The following is a 25,058-nucleotide window of genomic DNA, read 5'->3' as shown; positions in this document are numbered from 1 at the left end:
TAAACAAGTTTTCAGGGAAATGAGGACAAACCTCAAATCCAAGTTTCAGTCATCATAAAACAGTAACAATGACAAACACATAAGACAGTCCAATTACATTTTGAAAAGTGCATAAAACGGACCCCAGCAACTCAGCAAGCCACCCATCCCTCCTACCTACAGTCTAATTTATCTCTGGCTGGTGGAGAATGGGAAACTGGATATAAATTAAATGAGATTAACTAATAATAAGATGTTAATGCATACAAATTGACCTCACGCCAGTCACTAGCGAGAAGCTCATCTCACCATATAACACTTGGTTGGAAAATGGGACATTTTGTTTTCGAGGGTAAGAAGCTCCTCACTGCCAATCTCACCTGATTTATTCCTACTTTCTCACCAACCTACATATTATTCCCAGTACCTGGAAAGTTTCCAGCTGTAGAGACTTAAGAGTTGATGTGATTAAGGTTTTCAACTTTTTGGAAGGACCGATAGGGAGACTGTTCTGCTGGTGGGAGAATCTTAGAGATACAGACATAACTTTAAAGTCAAAAATGTGGCACTTGGAAAGCACCGCAGGTGAGGCAGCATCCGAGGAGCAGGAGAGTCGACGTTTTGAGCATAAGCTCTTCATTAGGATGATTAATCTTCACCATTCCTGATGAAGAGCTTATGCTCGAAATATCAATTCCCCTGCTCCCCAGATGCTGCCTGACCTACTGTGTTTTTCCAGCACCACACGTTTTGAATCTGAACTCCAGCATCTGCAGTGTTCACTGTCTTCTCAACATAACTTTAAAGCCAGAGGTAGGTCATTCAGGAGACAAATTAGGAAATATTTCTTCACAAAAAGAGTGATGAAGTCTGGAACTTTATCACACTCACTAGCTCAATTAATAATTTTAAATTGGACGATTTTAATGGATTTGGAACAGAGATGATAAATGAGTTAGAAAACTGATTAGCTGCAATCTCATTGAACTGAACAGGCTTGAGTTGTTGAATGGCCTACTCTGTTCCTATTCTGAGTGAATGTCCTGCTGGGCGGTGCCACCTGAAGAATAAAAGTGTCTCCAACACAGTAAAAGATGCTTCTGTGTTCTCAGTGCCATTGCATTGCAATTTTCTGATTACCACCTGCATAGTATATAAGAGTAATCAAGAAGCTTATTTCCTGCTTGTTAAACTGCTAAACTGTGGTTATAGCAGCTGAGCTCTGATTTCAGGGTTTAACTTCCCACCACCTGGGAATCATGATAGCTCTGATCAAAAATTACTGTAATCATATATGGGGACAGTTGAGCAGAGTTTTACAAAAAAAATGCAAAGCAAAAGTATTCAACAATCAATTTAAGAACTGACCTTCATAATCTCTATCAGCAAATAGTTCTTTGTTTAGAGAATAAACATACAATCCCTGATTTTCTCTGCCCTTAAACTTATCTCTCCCTCTTTCTTTCTCTCTGTCTTTTTACTCTTCGTGTATATAGATAGGATTGTGAATTGATCTTGTTCAGATTGGTCAATGTGACAAATTCAGTTAAGTATGTCCAGGCTGGAATCAATACCTAAAATCATGAATTCGGAACAATGACTGCAAGTAGTTGTACAGTAAGTAAGGCAGTGACTGAACTTTAACACGTTATTTACTGAATTTCTCTTTGATGCATGTGATGAAAAAAGTTATCAACGTAATCAAATCAAAATCAAATGAATAAAGCATTACTTTATGAAACTGGAATATATATTAGACTGGAATATACAATTAAGTGTGAATTGATAATAAGACAACATTACAAAACTCTAAAGAAAGCATTCATTACACAAAAGATCTATCTTTTGATTTGTTTTGCTACAAACAGAAATCTCCATACAGCTTCAAAGGGCATATCAAAATGAGTTAACCCATGGTGTAAAAGCTAGCTGTTCCTGGTTACAGAGCAATTATCCCAATCATATCGGTGAAGATTATATAAAGTCTTCAGTTCTGCATTTTTTTTTGTGATTGCCACCAGTTCCTATCTATTGTGCAAGATAGAAGTAACACTAGTCAGTTTTATATACTATCATACAACCCAGTTTTATCTAAAATGCACTGTAAACCAAATGAGTTTCAATTACAGCTTATACAATAATTCATTGAATATCATGCTGTTAAATCATTGGCTGAACTGAGACAGCCAGCTAGAATGTCTTGATTAAACAACCAGACTTATTGATTGAACCATTTATATAGGTAATCATCTAATGCAGACAAAAGAAATCGATATTTGGTCCTTATGAAACAGTATATTCTGAACTTAGTTACCACAATAGTGAAAAAGAGCTATTCACATAAAAAGTGCAATAAATTGTGCAATTCAACACTTTAAATTAGTACCCGTATTATTACGCAGTTCAAGAATTGTAAAGGAAATCAAGAGCTGTTACCACTGACATGTTTAAATAATGAATTAGTCACTCATATCCTGTGACACTGCTGAGAAAAGGCACTTCCTTTTGGGAAGAAGTGGAGCTTGAATGCTTATGTATTATTCATTACCAAGTGTGCATGGCTGAAATGATTATGTTGGCAGTGAAGTAGAAATTGTTCATTGTTCTTTTGAAAAACTTGGTACATTTCACTATTATTTTTCATCAATTTACAGCTGGTGTAATCCTGATGTAAGCAGAATCCCAACAAAAGCTTGAGAACTGAAAACTATTTCTAAGTCTTAAATTCAAATTGGATATGGCAGTAGTTAGATACATTTTTTTGTCCATGCCAACAAATAAAGTGAAAAACTATTCAATTGTGCTTTGATGCATAATAGACATTCAGATATCTATTTTACATTTATTAATTCTTATCCAAAGCTGTTGTCTTGCTTTATTTAGTAGAGATGTAAAAGTTTTAATAGTTAAGAAGTTAATGTTGTCACCTGGAGGGAGGTTCCTGCCTTTCCGTACTGCTAATGTTCAAGGTGATAATTTATGTTACAAAGATCTTAATTTGGGGTGATATGCATATAGTAAAAAGCCTTGTGGTGTGATTAATATTGAATGATACAGTGTTCTAACAGCCACAGTACATTAGATGCTGTTACTCTTCTGTTAGAACAGAGGCTTTTTGAGAATCAATCATCTGCGTTTGCATCTGTTCCGAAGTACTTTACAGCACTGGAAATGCATGGTCCCAGCTATAGCTCAGCACCGCAATCTCAAGGCAACCTGAAAATGTAACAGGACCAAATGAGACAAAGCAAATGTAATATAAATGGCATACAGATTAAAACAAATAGTTGTCATTATTTAGTAAATGCCACATGGTTCACTTTTGGTTTAAATGATTCAAATATTTTGAGTATTCAGTTCATTACACCAACTTCCTCAGCCCTATGCCATCAGCTCACACCTCTGTAAACACTTCCTATGTTAGTCACTTAGCTGACTGCATCTGTCACAAAACATGGAATGATCAATTGCAAAACGTGGAATCATCATGGTAGCTATCTCATACATATTTCTCAATCTAGCAACTGAGGTGTGCTTGAACTCAGTTGGCTGGATTATTGATTAAGGAATCTGGATGACTATGGATTTGCATAATGACTAAACGACTATGCCAATTACTGGGCTTCAAAGTTTATCTCATAGAATCCTTACATTGTGGAAAGAGGCCATTTGGCCCATCAAGTCTACAGCAATCCTCTGAACAGCATCCTTCCAGACCCAGCTCTTAACCCTATGTCTGTAACTCCACATTTCACCATGACTAATCAACCTAGCCTACACTAGGACACTATATCTATACACTATGTACAATTTAGCATGGTCAATCCACCTAACTTGTATGTTATTGGACTTGGGAGGAACCAGAGCACCCAGCAGAAACCCACACAGACACAGGGGGAACATACAAACTCCACACAGACAGACACCCAAGGCTGGAATCAAAACTGGATCCTTGGTGCTGTGAGGCAGCAGTGCTAACTACTGAGCTACCATGCCACTCATCTCATAAATAAATATTAATAAAAATATTGAAGATATGCATTGAGTTTGACAAAATCAAAGGTGTACTCAAAAGCACCATAAAAATTGTATTAAAAATACAAGCAAAGCTAATGCCACCTTAAGAAATCACTTTCCCATTGTCCTTCACATTCCACAGAAGGAATGTCATCCCCAGAAACAAGGAAACACCAGATAAAATATTAACACCAACTCGTCACATGTAATTGAAAGACCTGAATGTTTTAGTGAATGTAGATGAAATAATATGCACAGACTGCAAAGGTGTAATTGATAATAGGCTATTGAAGGAGCAAAGGCATTAATCATGTTCTTTCAAAATGCACCTATGCCTCATTTGCAACTATATTATTGTGAATGCGAAATGCACACAGTATGAAAGTGTTTGGGATTCAAATGCTGGTCACAGGAGATGCCAAACATGTCACTGGCTCTTGCAAATTTCATTTAGAGATCTCAATGAGCAGAACGCATTGCCTCCAACTTTAAAACTTGGTTACAGCTAACACAGTACTTCTGAGACTTTCTAGGACTCTGTGAGGCACAAATCCAACCCCCTCTACACCCCATCTGTGAGTACAATGATATTTGATGATACCTTCCATGGTTGATGCGGCTTTGGTATAGAGAGGGTTCATGAATCAATTCTAATACACTGTTCTGCGGTGGCTACTCTGTAATATGGCAGTGCAACATGTCTATCAAGTAGAGCAGCTATACCAAAGAGCCATGAGAACAGCATATATAATCGTTGTTATCTGGATGCTGCACGTCTATTGATTTGGAGGAGTGCGTGCGGCCATCAGCTTTAAATGTGCCCCTATGTTCCCAACACAGGTTCCTGCCAGCAACAATTGTGAATGTAGGTTTTAGTAGCTGTGGTTGACTTGTTAAAATGCAGGGGGAGCAAGTTCAACAGCAAGCCAGAGAGTGTCAGTAAACACCGCAGAGGCTGCAGAACACCTAGTTCAGGCAGAAGTCACAGCTGCAGAGCCCCCTCAGGTTGCCAATGTTCAGCCAGAGTTTAAAGATGGCACTGGCATGAGGGAAGCCAATCTTTTCTGGGATATCTGGTGAGTGGCATGTTCTGCTGGTTACTGCAAGTTGTAGAGTCAGAATAGCATTGGATGAGAGAGGTGCCTTTGGAGTGTTGTAGGTAATCAATGAGGTAGGTTCGGGACAATATGGGGAGAAAGTTCCCTGAGCCTCACAGTTTGAAACCCTCCAAGATACTGAACAAAACCGACTCTTAGCCAAAGTATCATAAGATTCATGACCCAGTTTCTAGTTCTCGCCATAGTTTTACATTAGTATGTGGATTAACTCCCATGATGTGAATCTTATACATGAGACATTGCATTTTCAGAGTATTCTATCAGTCCTGGATTATTATTCTGAAATCAATCCTCTTAGGAAGTGAGAGCCCTCATAAGGAAAACCCAGTTTGGAGCAACTGCAGGCCCATGGCTAAAGAAGGACTATAATTTTGAAACTTTTGACTTTATTGACTACTTTATACTGAGAAGAATTTGAATGTTGAACTTCTAACTTATTTCCTTATTTTCTACTTTGTACCTATGATTTTGAACCTAATGTGGCAGCATGAATGGCAACATCAAAACGTTTTCACTGTACTCGTCTATTCCTGTACTTGAGTACACGTGACAATAAAACCTAATTCTAATTCTAATTATAGTTGCCTGATGAAGCAGAATCCACTGACACAACCAACTCTACTTTCTCTGCCATAACAACATTTTGTTTCTTTCTCCACAGCAGCAACACATATCTCCAAATGAAATTGATAATTAGTACCAAATGGGGACAGTTTGCAGCGTAGATATATGTCAACCTGAAACTCAGAACACCTATCAAGCAGAGAAGACTTTTGTTTTATCAGACTGAGCTGGATTTGAATTCATCTCCTAAAGTTGAAATGTACACGGTTAACTCATTTGACCATATAGTTACCAGCATACATCCTTTTATGTTGACCTGAACTCATGGCAGGCTGTTGGGTCATCAGTTTAACATTTCATTTTACAGATATCACTGGCGCTCTTCTCTTGAATTGTAATTGTGTATCAATGTCATTTACAGACTGAACCTGTGGTAAACTTTAGACTCATGAAATTCCAAAGCCTATCTGTGATTATAGTATATATGAATGCCAGAAATTATAATAAGCATTCTTATGTAATAGGAGCTAACATAGGTATCACAGTGTGATAGCAACGGATTGTCAGTATAACTCGCCACCTTTCTTCATGTTGGTTGTAAGCACCAATACCAGTAGGGCACTTCCCTCCACTTCACCTGATGTACTGCTCTGAAAGCTTGTGATTTCAAACAAACCTGTTGGACTATAACCTGGTCTTGTGTGACTTCTGACTTTATGCAAGCTCAGCCTGGAATCTGAAATCTTTTGCCTGGTGGGTATTAATGTCCAGCAGTGCTTGGACTATTAGTGGGCACAAATCTTAGCACAGTAACCATTCATGAGAACCAAGCTACACTCGCTGTGGTGAGAATGAAACAGTTGCAGGAGTTTCTTCAAAGACAGAGAAGGGTGAAACAGATACCCCACCAGTGAGAAGTTACAGAAGTAGCACAGCTTACTCTGTAAGTACCAGACAGAGACTGAGAGTCAGAAATCCAGTCACAATACCTATTCTAAAACATGCTATCAGCCCAGGTTATAGGAAGTCATTACCAATAATGGCGCTGCATTATGGGGGTGCAGAAGCCAACTCAAACTGAAGCATAATTATACTCTGACCACATAGGCAGAAAGTGAGGAAGAAAATTGTGTGGATGGTGATTGTGCCATGCTGCTAAGGGATAGAAACCAGCAAAAACAGTACACAGTATTCAAAAGGTGGTATCACCAATTCCCTGTATAACTGAAGCATAACAATTAACATTCATACAATTAGTGTTTTAATTAAAAAATTCCATTGGCCTTCTTAATCACTTGCTGTACCTGCACTGTATTTTTTTCTGATTTATGCACTAGCAGTAGATTCCTCTACGCCTCTGAACTATTTATTTGAGTCATCATCTGTGTTTTGATCCTTCTTATCCATGTAAACAACTTCACATTTTGCCACATTTTACTCCACCTGTCAGGTTTTGTCAATTCACTCAATTAGCTTATCTCTATTGTCTGCATCTTTGTTATGTCATCCTTTCAAGATGTTTTCCTACTTACCTCTGTATCATCTGCATTTTAGCTACCAGGCCTCTGACCCATTCATCTAAGTCATTGATGTAAATTGTAAAACATTGAGGCCCCAGCACCAATCCTTGTGGAACCCCAGTCCTGCCAGCCACCTAATTGGCTATCCATGTTAATATGTACCCTGTACCTTACATATTAAACCTTGACAAAAACCTTCTAGAAATCTAAGTACAGTACACTAACAAGCTAAACTTTAATCATGGATCATGTTACCCCATTCAAAGAATTCCAATAAATTAGCAAAACTTGATTTCTGTTCCAAGAAACTGTGCTGATTCTTCCAGATTGCTTTGAGTTTTTCCAAGTGTCCAGTTATAATCTCCTTAGCGATCAATTCTAACATCTTTCCCATAGCAGACATATTGCTAACCAGGCTTTAGTGTTCCTCCTTCTCAAATAAAGGGGTTTTATTGACTATTTTGTTCTTTCCTGTCTGGATAATCAGACAGCTCCCTAGCCTGTGCTACCTTCACTTCCCTAGGAGATGAAAAATGCAACAAAATCATTAATGTTGATTTAAAAAAGGACAAAGTAGCAAGAACATACTCTGAAGTTCAGTGTACTACCTTAAGTTAATATGATGATGATGAAATATCAATTTTTACTCGCATCTTTCTGATTAGTACCACATTGTTATCTTGATCGATAGGGGGTGAAAGGGTTATTGGATGACAGCAGACTGGAAAATGAAGTAAAACCCAGGATATGATCAGCAGTGATCTTTTGAGTGGTAGAGGAGATTAGCCTATCCTGCTCTTGTTTCCTATGACTTATGATTATATTATGATCTAGGCATATCAAAAAAAAATCAAGTTTCTAAGTTACAAACAGTTGGAATTCTTAATAAATCACTGTACCTTAATAATTACTGAGTTAAAATTGCTGGGTCTCACTATGACAGTATGTGGAAGTAACTACACCACCCAAAGACTCCAGGAGTTTAAACAAGTAGCCACCTTTGAATTAAAGATGAACAATAAGATCTAGATTTCCTGCTATGCTCACACCCTGTGAATGAAATAAAATGAAGAAAATTACAATGGATGTTTGCCACCATGGTACTACAAGTTGTGTTAATGGCATTGTGCATAGGCTTGATATTATAGTTGATCAAAATGAGGCCTTCATTTAACTTAACTCTAAAGTTCCTTATTTGATGCAACTCTTAAATCTCCAACATTATTGGAGCCTGGTGGTACATTATTTGAAGCCCAAAATGAACAACTCGTGAGAAGTGAAAAGTTAATTCTGTGTTGGTTAAGTTACTGAATTCATCATCAGAGGCTTGGAATAATGGACCTACAGAAACATGCAGGTGTCTGTAAAAGTGCCATGAGCTGTTACGTTGTTTTAAAGATCCAAATGATTCCGTTATGTCTAATTTATTGATTACTTGGAAAAAAAAATCCCTTACCTGCTTTGTCCTGAATCCCATTCTGACATGGCAGACATTAACAGTTGTTGATTCGGTTAAGCTAACTGTCCAGAAGCATGCAATAAAAAAATTCAAGATTGCCTAGCAGCCTTTTTGGTGCCATCATCTTCAAGAATAAATTCAGGTACATTTTCTAATCAACCTGCTTAGAAACATTATTGCACATCTCTAAAGTTGATGGAACTTGAATCTTGACCTCCTAGGCACAAAAGCAAGGATACTACCATTATACCATATGATCCTATGATCCTTTATGGGTAAGCTCAAATTGAAGTCATGTTAATTTTTAGCAGTTCATGAACATTTTAATGAACTTAATCTGTGTTATTAGTGCAAACTATTTGTAGCAGGAAAATCTCAATGAAGATTGACAGATGGTTTCCGTTGACAAGGCCAATATTCTCAATTTAAGCCATGAGTAGTAAAAGAACAGAATTAGAATGCTCTTTAATGATGTCATAAAAACTTCATTAGACAAAATAAATGGGAGTAATTCCTGAACCTTCTGTTTTATTTTAACTGTCAATTTCATGCAACATTACCAATGTTGGTAAACAGCATTCGTTAATAAGGAAAAAATAAGGCAGAAGGACAATGCATTGATTCTTGTGTACCACTTCACTGAAATAAAACTTGGAAAGAATTAAAATTGGAAATGTTAATTCACTTAGGATAAATACGTAAAATTTTGGGTTAGGGATTCAGGAACTTGATACTACTTATGTGAAATTAACACTGAAATTGCCATCATTGCTGTTTTCCTAAGCTTCAGTTCATTCTTTATCCATTGAATAAAAACAAAGCTAGCACTTTCATGAGGTAAAATTACTTAGAAATTATCACCCCCAGTTTATGGCCTATTTATGAGTTCAATACAACTGTGGTCTATTTGGCAATTTCAGGGGTAAATATGAGTCAGCAACATTAGTCTGGGTCTGGAGTCATACAGGCCAGACCAGATGAAAATGACAGATCCCTTATTCTAAAAGATATCAGTGAAACCAAATGGTTTTTAAAACAAATTGGTAGTTTGGTGGTGACAATCACTGACACCAGCTTTTCATATTGACTTTATTTAGTCAATTAATTAAATTTAAATGTATATGCATAGTAGTGGACTGAATTTTCCAAAGAGAGATTGCCGCTCTGCTTCTTCTTCTTACATTCATAGCTCTATATTTCTGGCAGAGATTCTGATCCAGGCTTCTTCAGAAATGCAAAGTTATAATTTAATTCTGTCAGGTGCCTAATAGAATAGGATAGTTAGAGGAAGGCAAGACACCCTCCTTTTTCCACAGCAGTTTGATGCTGTGTTTTGTGATGTAAATGTCCATCATCATTGACAGCCACTTTTGCAGCTACTTAAATAGCAACACTGACTATGCAGACAAGATAAGTACAAACTCTGCATGGACACAAACTTTATCAATATATTATCAAGTGTTCATATCAGTCTTGACCTGCTAACTGCTCATCTGTTGGACATGCTTACATGAAGATTTATATCTGACACTGTATCACATAAGCCAACATTGCATTAAGCAGTATTTATCGCTTATGGCTACTGGTTGGTATAGAGCCAAAGGATAAGATAGAAATTTATTGATCCTACCTCCATTATAGTCAACTCAAATATCCTGTTGGTTCTTTATTTCATTCTTCATCTTACTAGTTGACCACTCTTCAATGAATATGATTAGAATATCTTTTCCAGACTTTGTTTCGGTGGTAAGAAGCAAAACAATATTTTACTAGCATTACATAGCCAACAACAAATTCAGTGACTGCATGTTGACAGGTTTCTGGCTGTATACAAAATTATTACATTTTCAAAACAGAAATAAATAATAATTGAAATGACTAGAAATACTGGACTCTTCAAAGTTATTGCCTTCAATTGATACTGTTGTTGAAAGATTACATCTGAATATTTATTTATGACTTAATCATCCTTTTAATATCCTTTCACAAATAACAGATGCAATCAACAACTCTTTTGTAATAATAACTTTTAACCGACAACCAAAACTCGCACCAAAACTTTCTTTAGCATCAGTGACACAATAGCAAGATGTTGCACAATTTATATCATATTTCATTTACAGATGAAAGAAACGTTTTTTTTTCTGGTGATTTGAAAGTGATTCATCACATTTTCTATGATCTTTAGAAAGTTTCATTTTCATCTGAATATTCCAGAATGATGATAAATGAAACTTTGGGAAATGATGATAAACAAATAGCACAAGCAGAAATGTGTATCGAATTTTCTTTAAAAAGCAATCAGTAGAATTAAATTTTAGAGACTGCAGTCAATGTTCATAGAAATTAATTATCAAAAGATTTCATAACCTTAGCAGGATGACTTGTGTGAAATAAAAACATTTGGAAATAGCACCTGTTTAAATATAGGAATATGAGATAAGAATTGCTACCAAACAGTGAGACTTTGATAACAAAAGGACAACAAATTGTTTGGACCAATGATATTTCGGTTATGCAAATAGTTATTCTTTTATGAAAAATAATGAAAGGATGGGCTGGCAATAAATGTATATATATCAATCTGTAACTTCACAGTTGCACAGTTTTGTTTTTTTTTTCAAGAATGCATTTCAGGAAAGAAAATGTGTGGGATTAATTTAATTTGCATTGCCCGCTGTAAACAGGGAAGCAGCAGCTTGGATTTACTGCGCTGATCTTTCCATTCCATTTGCACTCCCAGTTCATTCCTTGCTATCTAATGTAAATCCTGAGAAGGGCATGACCATACGTTCCTGACAGGAACTACATTATAGAAATGGCCATCCCTTGACATAAATTGAAAGCAATTTTAAATGAAATAATGAGTCTACTACAGTATCTAAGGTTCCTCAGTTCTGAGGAAGGGTCGCAGGACCTGAAACATTAACTCTTATGTTTCTCCACAGAGCCTGCCAGACCTGCTGAGATTTTCCAGTGATTTCTGTTTTGTTTCTGATTTCCAGTATCTGCAGTTCTTCTAATTTTTATGATCTAGGTGCAGCCTGTCCCATTAGAGCAGCTTCCTCCTTCCCCAATGTCCCTTGAATTCAAGCCAATTTCTTCTAATCCAATCTTTGAACTACCCACTTACCTCTTTAATCTTATTGACCTGCACCAATAAACATGTGGCTCAGTTAGTAATGCAGAGATTATTACCTTTTCTACCTGTATTGTTGGTACCTCCATGCATAATTGACAATTGGATCTTTCCCCTCCTACTCCAAGTTCCCCTGCAGCCCAGATGATTTCTCTCCACTGATGCTGCCAGTCCTGCTGAGATTTTCCAGCAATTTCTGCTTTTGTTTATATTTCCCAGGCTTCTCCTCACAGTCTTTCTTAAATAAAGACACAGCCTTAGTCATTCTGCACTCCTCTAGCACCTCACCCATGGTTATAGATAATACAAATATCTCTGCTAGGGGCCACACAATTTCTTCCATAACTTCCCATGAAGTCCTGGAACATACTTGATCAGGTGCTGGAGATTTATCCAACTTTATGTTGTCTAAGACCTCCAGCACCTCCTTTTCTGTGATGTGAACTGTTTTCACAACATCAATATTTACTTCCCCGAGTTCTTTAACCTCCATTTCTTTCTCCACAGTAAAACTGGCACCAGTTGCAACATTTAAAAGGCATTTGAATGTGTATATGAATAGGAAGGGTTTGGAGGGATATGGGCCGTGTGCTGGCAGGTGGGACTAGATTGGGTTGGGATATCTAGTCGGCATGGACGAGTTGGACTGAAGGGTCTGTTTCCGTGTTGTACATCTCTAAGATTCTATGACTCTGTTTGCTCTCTCTCTCTCATCTCCTGAGGTTCAACCCATAGATGACCTTGTTGATCCTTAAGGGAACTATTCTCAGTCTTGTTGCTTATTTACTCTTGTTGCTTAAGTACTCAGATAATCTCTTGGATTATACTTAACCTTTTCTGTCAAGGTTATCTCATATCCCCTTTCTGCCCTCCTGATTTCCATCTTAAAATGCCCCTACATTCTTTATACTCTTCAAGAGATTCATTTGATCCCAATTGTCTCCAACTAATATATGATTCTTTCTTATTCTTGACCAGACCTCAATATCCTTATTTATCCATTGTTCTTTACTCTTACCAGCCTTACCCTTCACTCTGACAGGAATATAATGCCTCTGAACTCTCATTATCACACTTTTGAAAGCCCTCTACTTGTCAGTCATCCCTTTACCTGCAAACAGTCTTCTCTAATCAAATTTTGAAAATTCTTGTCTCATAGCTTTAAACTTTGCCTCACCCCAATTAAGAACTTTAAGCTTTATGAAGACTCATTCTTTCCATTAACTGTTGGGGTGGCACAGTGGCTCAGTGGTTAGCTACCTCATAGTGCTAGGGAGCCAAATTCATTTCAAACCTCAGCGACTGACTGTGTGGGTTTCATCTGGGTGCTCTGGATTCTTCCCACAGTCCAAAGACATGCAGGTTATATGGATTAGCCATGCAAAATTGCCATAGTCTCCACTAATATGGAGTCTAGTGGATTAGCCATGGAAAATGTAATGTTACAAGGATAGGTTGGGTCTGGGTCAGATGCTCTTCAGAGATCAGTATGGACTCAATGGTCAGAATGTACTGCTTCCACACTGTGGGGATTCTATGATTCTATTTTAAAACAACTAGAATTATGATCACTAGTCCAAAAGTGCTCCCTTATTAATACTTGTTGTGCCTTATTTCCCAAGAGAAGGTCTAGTTTTGCTCCTTCTCTCATATGTGAATTTACATATAGATTAAGAAAATGTTCTGAACACATTTAATAAATTCCTCACCATCCAGGCCTTTAACATTATGGTAGTTCAAGTCAATGTTTGGAAAATTGAAATCCCCTACTATTACAACCCTATTATTCTTATACATATATCTCTGCATATTTGCTCCTCAATTTCTCTCTGATTGTTGGGCCAAGGTAAGAACTCCTTTAAACAAAATACAGGCCTACACTAAAAAGACTGAGATACTTATACATTGTAAATATATTTTTCTACATTTTTCTAATCTTATTGCATGTGAAAGTGTGATTAAATTGAGAGACTGAGACATTTTGAAATTTCTTAAGTCCAGGGAATGTATGTGAAAATAAATCAACTAATTTTAAATGCAAAAAAAGCTTGCTACTAAGATTATTTAAATTTTTGACAAAAACATTCTAGGGTTACAAAAAACACATATCTCACATGTACAAAAAGCATTGATCACAAACAGTTGGAAAACACAAATTCTGTATGAAACACCTTACTGTTTCCAGAACTCCATGATTGCTTTGTCCTCTATCTCCTTCCTGCATAAACACAACAAGATATTTCATGGAGATTCATTTATGCAACTGTCATTTTGACATCTCAACATTGTTACTGCAATATATTTTGCATGAATTTTAACCACATTTTCATCAACTATTAAAAATATTGAGTACTGGCAAAATCACTATTGAAGAGTTAAAGTACATTAGAGCAACAGGGTAAAGTTTCTCAGTCAGTCTTTATTTAATTCTTTTAACTCGAATGAAACTTTTGGAAAAAGAGTAATACACAGCCAGATGGGAGAAGCAACTTAGTAGTCAGTAATTGATTAATCAAATTCACAGAAGTACATTTTGAAGAACTGAAAAATAAGACAATATGTTGTCAGAGACAGGGTCCATTGGAAAAGAAGGCAAATAAGCAGCACATAGGGTTTTCATTAAAATATTTGTCAATTTCAGAATTCCAAACGTACAGTGTTTTACCAAATTACTCTGTCTTCAGTGACCCAGATTTACTAACCACAATAAATAAGCCTGAATCAAAATAAGCACTTCATCTGTGCATACTACTTCTGCATATCCAAAAGAAAAGCTTTACCAGACATGAAAGTGATATTTTACATTTTAATTGTGTATACAAAAGTTGTTGTCAGTGTTGAATCATGCAACATGCTATAGTGCAACAAAATACTCATTACTAAAAATGTTCTGTTGTGCCTGTGAGTCTCTCTGTCTTGGTAATACAATCTAACCAGTTTGCATTAACATGATGATTTAGGTATATACCATGGCTTGCATTTGGAAGCAAAATCAGTGAAACACAGACAACACCACTCAAATAGATGATGCAAGACTGGTACATAATTAGACTGAGGATATAGAATCATAGAGTTTTATGACATGAAAACAGACCTGTCATCCAACTCATCTGCACAGATCAGACATTTGACCCATTGACCTGGACCAATTTGCCAGCACGTCTGACCCATACCCCTATAAACCCTTCCTATTCATATATCCGTTCAAATGCCTTTTGAATGTTGAAATTGTATCTGCCTCCGCCACTTCCTCTGGCAGCTTGTTCTGTACATGCATCACGTCTTTGCATGGAAAAGTTATCCCTCAGATCCTTTTAAAATCTTGCCCCTCTCATGTTAAACCTATGCCCGCTAGTTTTTAAGTCCCACACACTCAGAAAAAGACCTTGGCTATTCACTCTTTCCATGCCCCTCATGATTTTATAAACGCTCAGCCTCTGACACTTCAGAGAAAAATTCACAGCCTTTTCAGCCTTACCCTATAGCTCAAACCCTCCAATCCATCTTAAACACAAGAAAGCTTCTTGCCCCTGCCATACTATCCCAGGCAGCTTGCTCATCTGAAAGTGAAGGAAATCTTTCAAGGAAGTGACATAGCAATAGAAAAGCACCATTAATGAATTGGGGAGGCATTTTTTTCCTCCTCCTTGTTCCATAAAAATCTTTTGATTATTATTTTGCTTTAAGAAACATATCCAAAGAACTTGGTAGCAGAGAACTTACACATTATCAAAAAGTTCCAACTACATGTCCGTGTCAGCCATGGTCCAAACAATCAGCACCTGCTTCTCATGCTGTATAAATTGGTGTTCCCTATCAAACATTGGTTTTGTGTATCCCAATTCCAATCTAAGGTGAAAAGCTTTAACCTTATATATCTTTTTAACAGGTTATCCATTGATGGAATCTGAATTGAAAGTCCAGCCACTGTTCTAATCTGCATTGTGCAATTTTCATTTGAGGAAACAAATGGTGCAGTTGCTGAATGTAATCTTAGGACGTGAAACTAGTCAAGTGGTTGAACTGTCAGTGAGTGAACATTTTGGGATAAAGCCCTTAGTCTTAGTTTCAAAGTCATTATGGAGAGGGATAAGGATAATGCAGAAGTTAAGTGTCTAAATTGGGAGAAGGACAGTTTCAATATCATTAGACAGGATCCAGCAAACATAGACTGAGAGAGGTTACTTTTGGGAAAGTCTACATTTGGAAAGTGGGAATCTTTTAAAAGTAATATAGGGACAGTGAGTTCCATGAAGAGTGAAGGGCAAGGGCAGCAAGTCCAGAAAACCCTGGTGTCAAGGAATATTAAGAACTTGATAAAGAACAAGAAAGGAGCACATGTTATGAACAGAGCATTAAAAACAGGGGAGGCCCTTCAGGAGTGCAGAGAATGTAGGGAGGTGATAAGAAAACAAAATCGTGAAGTCAAAGAGGGGCCGCAAAGTATCTTTGGCAACAAGGATTAAGGAAAACCCCAAGGCATTTTATAAGTATATCAAGAGCACAAGGATTACCAGGGAAAGAATGGGGTCAATTATAAACCAAAGGAGCATTTCACTGCATGGAACCAGAGGACATGAGTGAGATGTTCAATGAATATTTCCTGTCTACAATCACAGAGGAGAAAGATATTATAGCTGGAGATTTTCAATTAGGATAGTGAGGTTCCAGAAAATGTTAAGATTAATAAGGATGAGTTGTTAGATGCATAAATCCCTAGGGCCTAATCAGATGTGTACCAGGCTGTTATGAGAGGCAAGGGAGGAAATTGCTGGGGCCCTGGCAGTGATATATAATATTTTGCTGGCCACAGTGAAGTGCCAGATGACTGGAGGAGAGCTAATGTGGTTCCTTTGTTCAAAAAGGGCAGCAGGCATAGGCCAGTAATTACCAGTTTGTCTGACATCAGTGGTAGGGAGTTATCAGAAAAAATTCTAAGGGATAGGATTAATGAACACTTGAAAGTTAGGGATTGATCAGGGATACTCAGCATGGAGTTTTGGGCGGGAGATCTTATCTAGCTAATTTAATTAAGTTTTTTTGAAAAGGTGACTAAATATATTGATTAGGATAGTGAACTTGATGTGGTTTACATGAATGTCAGTATGGCCTTTCATAGGATAGAATCCCTACAGTGTGGACAGGCCCTTCAGCCCACACCAACCCTCCCACCCAGGCCCATTCCTCTACATTTACCCCTAACTAATGCACTTAACCTACACATTCCTGAACACCATGGGTAATTTAGCATGGCCAATTCACCTAACCTGCACATCTTTGAGTGGGAGGAAACCAGAGCACCCTGAGGAAACCCACACAGACACAGGGAGAATGTGCAAACTCCATTCAGACCAGCGCCCAAGGCTGGAATCAAACACAGGTCCCTGGCGCTGTGAGAATGCAGTGCCAACCACTGAGCCACCCTTCACTAGTCACTAGTTCACTAGTCTTTTTTGAAGAATCTTTCCTAAATTAACAAATACTTACTTCAAATTATTTTGTTAAAACAATTATCAGCACTCATTGAACATAAGATAACTGCAATATAATATATTTTGAACATTTTACTCTGCTGGCAAAATTACAGTTTAACATTTAAGAGGAATTTGAATGGGCATATGAATAGGGAGGGTTTGGAGGGATATGGGCCGGGTGCTGGCAGGTGGGACTAGATTGGGTTGGGACATCTGGTCGGCATGGATGAGTTGGACCGAAGGATCTGTTTCCATGCTATATATCTCTATGACTCTATGACTCTATGTCTCAGGGAAGATGTTATAAAATATTATTAACAATATTCTAGGAACATCAAGATAATTAGGCAGAGTCTACATTATTTTCTGAAATGGAATAGTGTTTGACCCATTGATGGTGTTCTTTCAGATGTTTTTGCTGCGTATGTATTGTACTTGGATATCCATGAAGCATTTGATGAGTTGTCACATCCAAGATTATTATGGGAAATAAAATCTCAATGTATACTGGACAATATTTTGGCATGGATGGAAGATTAGCCAGCTAACAGGAAATAGTACACATAAATGGGTCATTTTCCAGTTGGCGCAATGTAATTGATGATGTGTCACAGGGCTCAGTTTTGGGGCCTCAATATTTTGCAATCTATATAAATTACTTAGTTAAAGAGACCAAAGGCATGGCTGTTAAATTTATTGCTGACACAAGAATAGGCAGGAAAGTCAGTTGTGAAGTGGAAGTACCTCGGCTTCAAAGAGATCTAAACAGGATGAGTAAGTCATTCCTGAAGAAGGGCTTATGCCCGAAACGTTGATTCTCCTGCTCCTTGGATGCTGCCTGACCTGCTGAGCTTTTCCAGCAACAATTTTTCAGCTCTGATCTCCAGCATCTGCAGTTCTCACTTTCTCCAGGATGAGTAAGTAGACAAAGGTCTGTCAAATGGAGCATAATGTGAGAAAATGTGAAATTGTCCATATTGGTATCAAGAATAAAAATATGTTCTCTAAGGTGAGAGATTAGAGAGGTCTGTGTTCAAGTGATCAGCTCAGCTTTGATCTCATTGAATGACAGAGCAGGCTTGAGGGACCATGCGACTCACTCCTCCCAATTTATATGTTTGTATGTGTTAATTACCAGTATAAATCTGTTTATTTGAAATTTGGTTTTCATCACAGTCTACTTGATAGTTTCTTTCTTTTCAGACTATGAGCGATAAGTTTAAACCTAATAGTGACTAAAAATGACTCAAAAATGTGAGCGTTCGGGGACTTGCGCCTAAACGCAGTACTATTGGAGATAGAAATTGAGCATCAATCTCTTAAATTGATTCATTAGCCTTTGACAAGGATCCATAGGGAAGGCTAGTCCAAAAGGGAAGAGCCCATGGGATCCAAGGCAAGTTGGCAAACTGGGGTTGAAATTGGCTAACAAATAGGAGGCAATGGATAATAGTGAAGGATTATTTGTGTGATTGGAAGCCTATGACCAGTGATTTACCAGAGGGATCGATGCTGGGACCATTGCTATTTATTCTGTACCTTAATGACTTGGATGTGAATATAAAAGGCATAACCAGTAAGTTTGCAGAAGGCACAAAGGTTATTGATGCTGTTGATAGTGAAACTGGTCTCAGGCTAGTTTGATATTGATCAGCTGGTTAATTTTCAGAGCATAACAGATGCAATTAAGTCTTGATAAGTATGAGGTGATGCATTTTGGGAAATCTAATAAGGGAAGGGTATACATATGAATGGTAGGTCCCTAGGCTGTACTGAGGAACAAAGGGACCTTGATGTACAAGTCTATAGATCCTGAAGGTATCAGCACAGATAGACATGGTAGTGAAGAAGCCATACAGGATACTTGCCTTCATTAGCGTGGTATAGAATATAGGAGCAAGGAAGTCTTGTTACAAATTTATAAAATGTTCCTTAGACCACAAATGGAACACGGTCTGCAGTTCTGGTTGCCACATTATCAGAAGGTTGTGATTGCACTGGAGAGGACACAAAGGAGATCCACCAGGGATGGAAGACTCCTCATAGTTATGAGGAGAGACTGGATATGCTGGGATTATTTTACCTGGAGCAAATGAGGCCAAGGGGGCATTTAAGTAAGGTATGTAAAATTAAGGGAGCCATAGAGATCTGAGAAAGATATATAAAATTAAGGGAGGCCTAGACATTGTAGATTATTAGCTTCTTTTCCCAACACCTAGATATGTCTCAGACCAGAGGGCACAAGTTAAAGAGGATAAGTAATCATTTTAGAGGAGATATGAGGAGAAATATTTTCATCTAGAGCATATTGGAAATGTGCAAAGCACTGCCTCAGACGATAGTGGAGACAGTACTCACAGCATTTAAAAAGCATCTGGACAAGCACTTAAAATGCCAGGGCATGATAAGCTAAACAACAAGTGCAGTTAAATGAATTTGTATAGGTTTGTTAAATAAATGGATATGTGTTTATTGGTCAGCATAGATATGGTGGGCTGAAGGGTTGGTTTCACTGTTGTATGACTTTAATACTCTATGGCTCTATGACATAAAACAGGGAGAAAGTATCTCATTTAAACATGAAAGGGACCTTGCATTTTTTTTTCAATTGCCAGAAAGCTAAGACATTTTTTGGCATGATATTGGCTTCAGTGGGGAATTTTGGTCCCCAAATTTAGCCCTTGTGGTGCCTTTTTTCTTGAAAATGGGTTCAATATGTTCTAATTTTGAGGCCAATACCATTGGAATAAATGGCAAAATATGAACCTATATAATAAGTAGATGACTGAAATGATGGGCTCAATCTTATTATAGTTGGCTATGTGTCTTTTGTTGTTGAGTTTCAAGGAGAGTTTCTCTCTAAGAGGCCCGATGAACTTTCTTGCATTAGCATCCCAAACCTGTCTCTTTAACTGTCTACCACACCTCTATGGTGTCCCCTCATCTATTGTTAATCAAATTCCCCCACTCGCCTTTGCTAGACGTGTTTGCCACTGATGAGATATCACCAGCACTGGTGACTTTTTCGCAAGGCCATCATCAACTGGTCAAGCACCTTCAGTCTGGAGCTGCTCTGCATGGTTCATGCACCTGGAGATCAGACGTTGGACCTGCCAGCCCAATCCTGGTTTGCCATCTGGGCCAGTGTGTTCACTGTCATCTGGGGAATACCCAGTAATGTAGGAAAAAGGACAATGATCTTCACTTACCTTTAACAAGGTAAGTGCCACTTCTCTCTGATGTCTCACATTCCATCTCTGCAAATACCTCACATCAAAGCTCATGTTCTACCACTCTCATGATTGCATAGAACATCTTTCCTCACTCCACCCAGTTTCTCCATGCCTCTAACCCTGCATACCCTCTGCACTGCCTACTCACTCAGGACACCTCATCCCCTTTCCCCCATCTGCAATACCACTAGCAGCTGTGCATCCCAATTTCACCTCACTCAATCCTTCCCTTTCTCTGATTCCAGAAGAAGAAAAACCACAATAGGGCAGAAAAAGCCAAGAAGGACGATGGGATGCCTGACATTCAGCTCCTCATCTCACATGAGGAGAGGCTCCCATCCTAAACTGAACCTTATTGCCTTTGACTTAATATGCCAGTACTTTCTGGATGACAGTGTCTGCCATGACTTGACTGAGGATTAGGCTTTAAGACATGGCGTTTGCTTGAAGCACATTTAGTGTGTCGGCTGTGTGAGGTACTGGTGCAGATGTGAGATTGACATCGCATAAAGCCTTACAGTGACATTGTCCATCCCCTTCATGGATAACCACTAATAACCATAACCACGGTGGCTCAATGGTTAGCACTGCTGCCTCACAGCACCAGGGTCCCAGGTTCGATTCCAGCCTCAGGTGACTGTCTGTGTGGAGTTTGCATGTTCTCCCCGTGTCTGCGTGGGATTACTCCAGGTGCTCCGGTTTCTTTCCACAGTTCCAAAGATGTGCAGGTTGGGTGAATTGGCCATACTAAATTGCTCATAGTGCTAGGTGCATTAGTCAGAGGAAAATGGGATTGTTTGGGTTACTCTTCGAAGAGTCGGTGTGGACTGGTTGGGCCAAAGGGCCTGTTTCCACACTGTAAGGAATGACAAGCTCCCTGGCTTTGTGTCTGCACTAAAAGGCAAGTCAAAGCAGAGGTACTGTGCACCTGTGAGCTCTGGTGGAGAGAGAAATTCATGGCAGAGATGCTGTGAGCATCCAAGTAGGCACTAAGTGAGTGAGCAGTAAGAAAATAAGTGAGCTGGATGCCTGATCCTGTACACAGAGTCCTGGCAGAAGAATCCCAATGATAGTTAATGCATCCAAATCTAGAAGCGTATTTTCGGTGGATTGGAGTTGTTCTGTGATGGTGCAGAGAGGATACTATGTATCAGGTGCCAGGGTCTGTGGATGTGGGTTTTGTGTGGCCACTGCCCATGGAGCATGCTTGGAGATATTGGTGGTGAGTGCCTAAGTTAGAGGTTCGGATGAGCAAGCGGAGAACTGAAGTCGCCAGGTTCCTGCCCTGACTTTCATTATGGATCTTCTTGTCTAATTTCTACAGTAGCATTTCAGAATAGGAGACTGTGTGCCAATGAAGAAATTTAATAATAACAAGGGTGATATTGAGCAATAACCTCAAGCAATAGGTTATGCTGCTACTCTAGCAAGAATCTCATCTCAACATCCAGAATTTAGTTGGAAATTACAGCTCTAAAAGTTGAGAAAGGCTTCATTTGATTTCACACATAATTCTCCCAAATTCTTTCCATAGTCCACATCATTCAGGGCCTGGAAATAATCTGCCTGATAGAACTGAGACTTTGATGGATATATGAAGAGAAAAACAGCCAAGACTGGAATTGTGAGACTAAAACAGAACATTCTGAAAATGGAGTTGCGCCATCTAAATTTGTAGTAAGCAAAAATTGGGTTAATGTTTTCTAAAGTTCTGTCCCAAAACTGCTCTGAGGATGGGGTCTGACACTGAAAATATTAACTTGTTTTCTTTCTTTCCAGATGCTAATAAACCTTCTGTACATTCCCAAAATGGTTAGCTTGCATTGACATTTGAATGTACTTTGTTCATATATATAGATTTTCTTACTAGCAGTTGTAGGAAAAACAAGCACTGCCCATTAGCATTATCAGATTCCCCCTTGTCTGTTTAGGAAGTGAATGCAATTATTTCATTAGTAGTTGGAGTCACACCAAATCTATTGTCATAGAATATTTCCACCTATGAGATAAATTTGCGCTTATTTTAATAATTTCTATGAGTAATAAATATCATGTCAGGGAAATATTGCCAGGTCTTAGCATAGATAGGGTTCACCTTTCCTGGGTTTGCTCTAACAGCATTTGGACAGATATTTCATCAGCTACTTCAATCACCACCATGACTCCAGTCCAGTCTCTGGTTGAGGAATTGTTATCTCTTTTTGATAGGCTCCCAGTGTATATCCTGCCATTAAGCCAGACCTTTCACAGTGTCATTCCCTTACCTTGTTCCTCCTCCCCGAGCAAAGATATAGCTTTGAGGTACTAGGCAAGGAAGGGGTCGTTATAAATTTCAGGAGGAGGGGATCTTTACTGGGGTCATTTGAGGTTTGAGGCCATTTCCAGCATTTATCTAGGGCTGTAGTCTTCGTTGACCTGCAAGTTTTGTGAGTGGCAAAACGGGGCCAATGAAACCAGGATGGACTGGAAATCACAATCATTTCCACCTTTAATTCATTTTTTAATATCTTCTACAAATGAGTCACGGGGCAACAGGTTTTCAAGGCAGGGGAAGCTTGTAATCCAGTAGGAAACCTGTTCACTGTCAATTGCCTGATTCCAAGTAATTACTAACTACATAAGGCCTTATCCCTATCCCAGGAACAGGAGAATCGACTTTCGGGCATAAGCCCTTCTTCAGGGCCCTGCTGCGCTTTTCAAGCAACACATTTTCAGCTCTGATCTCCAGCATCTGCAGTCCTCACTTTCTCCTCCTTATCCCTATCCCCCCCACCTCATCAGTATTTTAGCCCCCACAGAATGGGGTAAACGCCATGCAGAAAACCTGACAGCTTTGGCTGGGCTGGGACTGGTATTCGGGCAAGGGTGATTCATACTGCTTGGGGGAAATTGGCTGCATAGGAGGAACTTCTCCCACAGTAATTCCCTCCCCACTCTGGTTGTACCCCTCCTCCTGGCCCCATCACCCTGGATATCTGTCAGTCTGGGCTCCATGGCCATGGGGACTGCTTGTTGTGACTGAAGTCACACCGCTAGTGCAGCCTAGGTAGTGTCCATGAGGGGGGCAGAAGACTTGTCTTAAAACAATTAATGCTGTTCCCAATGTCAAATGGCTATGAGGCAGCTATTAGAATTATGAACAAGGGATCTGTACCCTTTGATTTTTTATTCGGGGACAGGGGTTCTGGCATCATGTAAAATTAGTCCCATATTCTTCTCTTCAGTCACAAACTGCATATTGTATTGCATTGAATGGACTTGAACACTATAGAATCATCAAACAAATAGTTTATTCCTGACCTTATTATGATGGGATGACAATTGATGGAGTAACTGGTGGTGTTTATGATGTATATACTCCATGGAGCTGTGATGAATGTCATTGACAACCACAATCACCTTCTTTTTCATCAGACATAACTCAGTCATAGAGTCACAGAGTCATACAGCATAGAAACAGACCTTTCGGATCAACTCATCCATGCCAACCAGGTATCCCAAACTTAACTAGTTCCATTTGCTTGTGCTTGGCCATGTCCCTCTAAACCTTTCCTATTCCCGTATCTGTCCAAATGTCTTTTAAATGTTGTAACCGTGCCTTCCCCTACCACTTCCATTGGCAGCTCATTCGGTACACGCATCATCCTCTGTGTGAAAAGTTGCCCCTCGGGTCCCTATTAAATCTTTCCCGTTTCATCTTAAACCTATGCCTTCTAGTTTTGGACTTCTCCACCCTTGGAAAAAAGATTGGCTATTCACCTTATCTATGCCCCTCATGATTTTATAAACCTCTATAGGGTCACCCCTCAGCCTCCAATGCTCCAGGGAAAAATGCCCCAGCCTAGTCAGCTTCTCCTTATAACGCAAACCCTCCACTCCCAGCAACATCATTGTAAATTTTTTCTGTACCCTTTCTAATTTAATAACAGCCTTCCTACAGCAGGGCAACCAGAATTGTATGCAATACTCTAAAAGTGGCCTCACCAATGTCTTTTGTCCAGCTGCAACATGACATCCCAACTCCTTTACTCAGTGCTCTGACCAATGAAGGTAAGCATGCCAAACAGGTTTTTCACCACCCTATCTACCTGCGAAGCCACTTTTAAGGTAGTATGTACCTACACCCCTAGGTCCCTCTATTCAACAATGCTTCTCAGGCCCCTATCATTAACTGTGTAAATCATGCCCTGGTTTGCCTTACCAAAATGGAGCACGTCGCATTAATCTAGATTAAACTCCACTTCTTGTCCATTGGCCCATCTAATCAAGATCTCAATGAACTTTTCTAAAACCTTCTTCACTGTCCATTGTATCACTAATTTTGGTGTCATCAGCAAACCTACTAACCATACCTCCTATATTCTCATCCAAAATGTTAATATAAATGACAAACAACAGCGGACCCAGAACTGATGCTTCATTACAGAGCATTCCTTTTGACCCAGATTGATCTTGGTTTAGTTAGAGTTTTTTCATGTGTGGCGTCAAAGAAAATACTCTCACTTCTCTTCTCATTTCAAACTTTGCATCTCAGTCTAGATCAATCCAAAAGCTA

This window comes from Chiloscyllium plagiosum, unplaced genomic scaffold (assembly GCF_037043375.1).
Source record: "Chiloscyllium plagiosum isolate Xiang-an unplaced genomic scaffold, Cpla_swu_hap1 HiC_scaffold_2, whole genome shotgun sequence".
Taxonomy (NCBI): Eukaryota; Metazoa; Chordata; class Chondrichthyes; order Orectolobiformes; family Hemiscylliidae; genus Chiloscyllium; species Chiloscyllium plagiosum.
Note: the sequence above shows the minus strand (reverse complement) of the source record.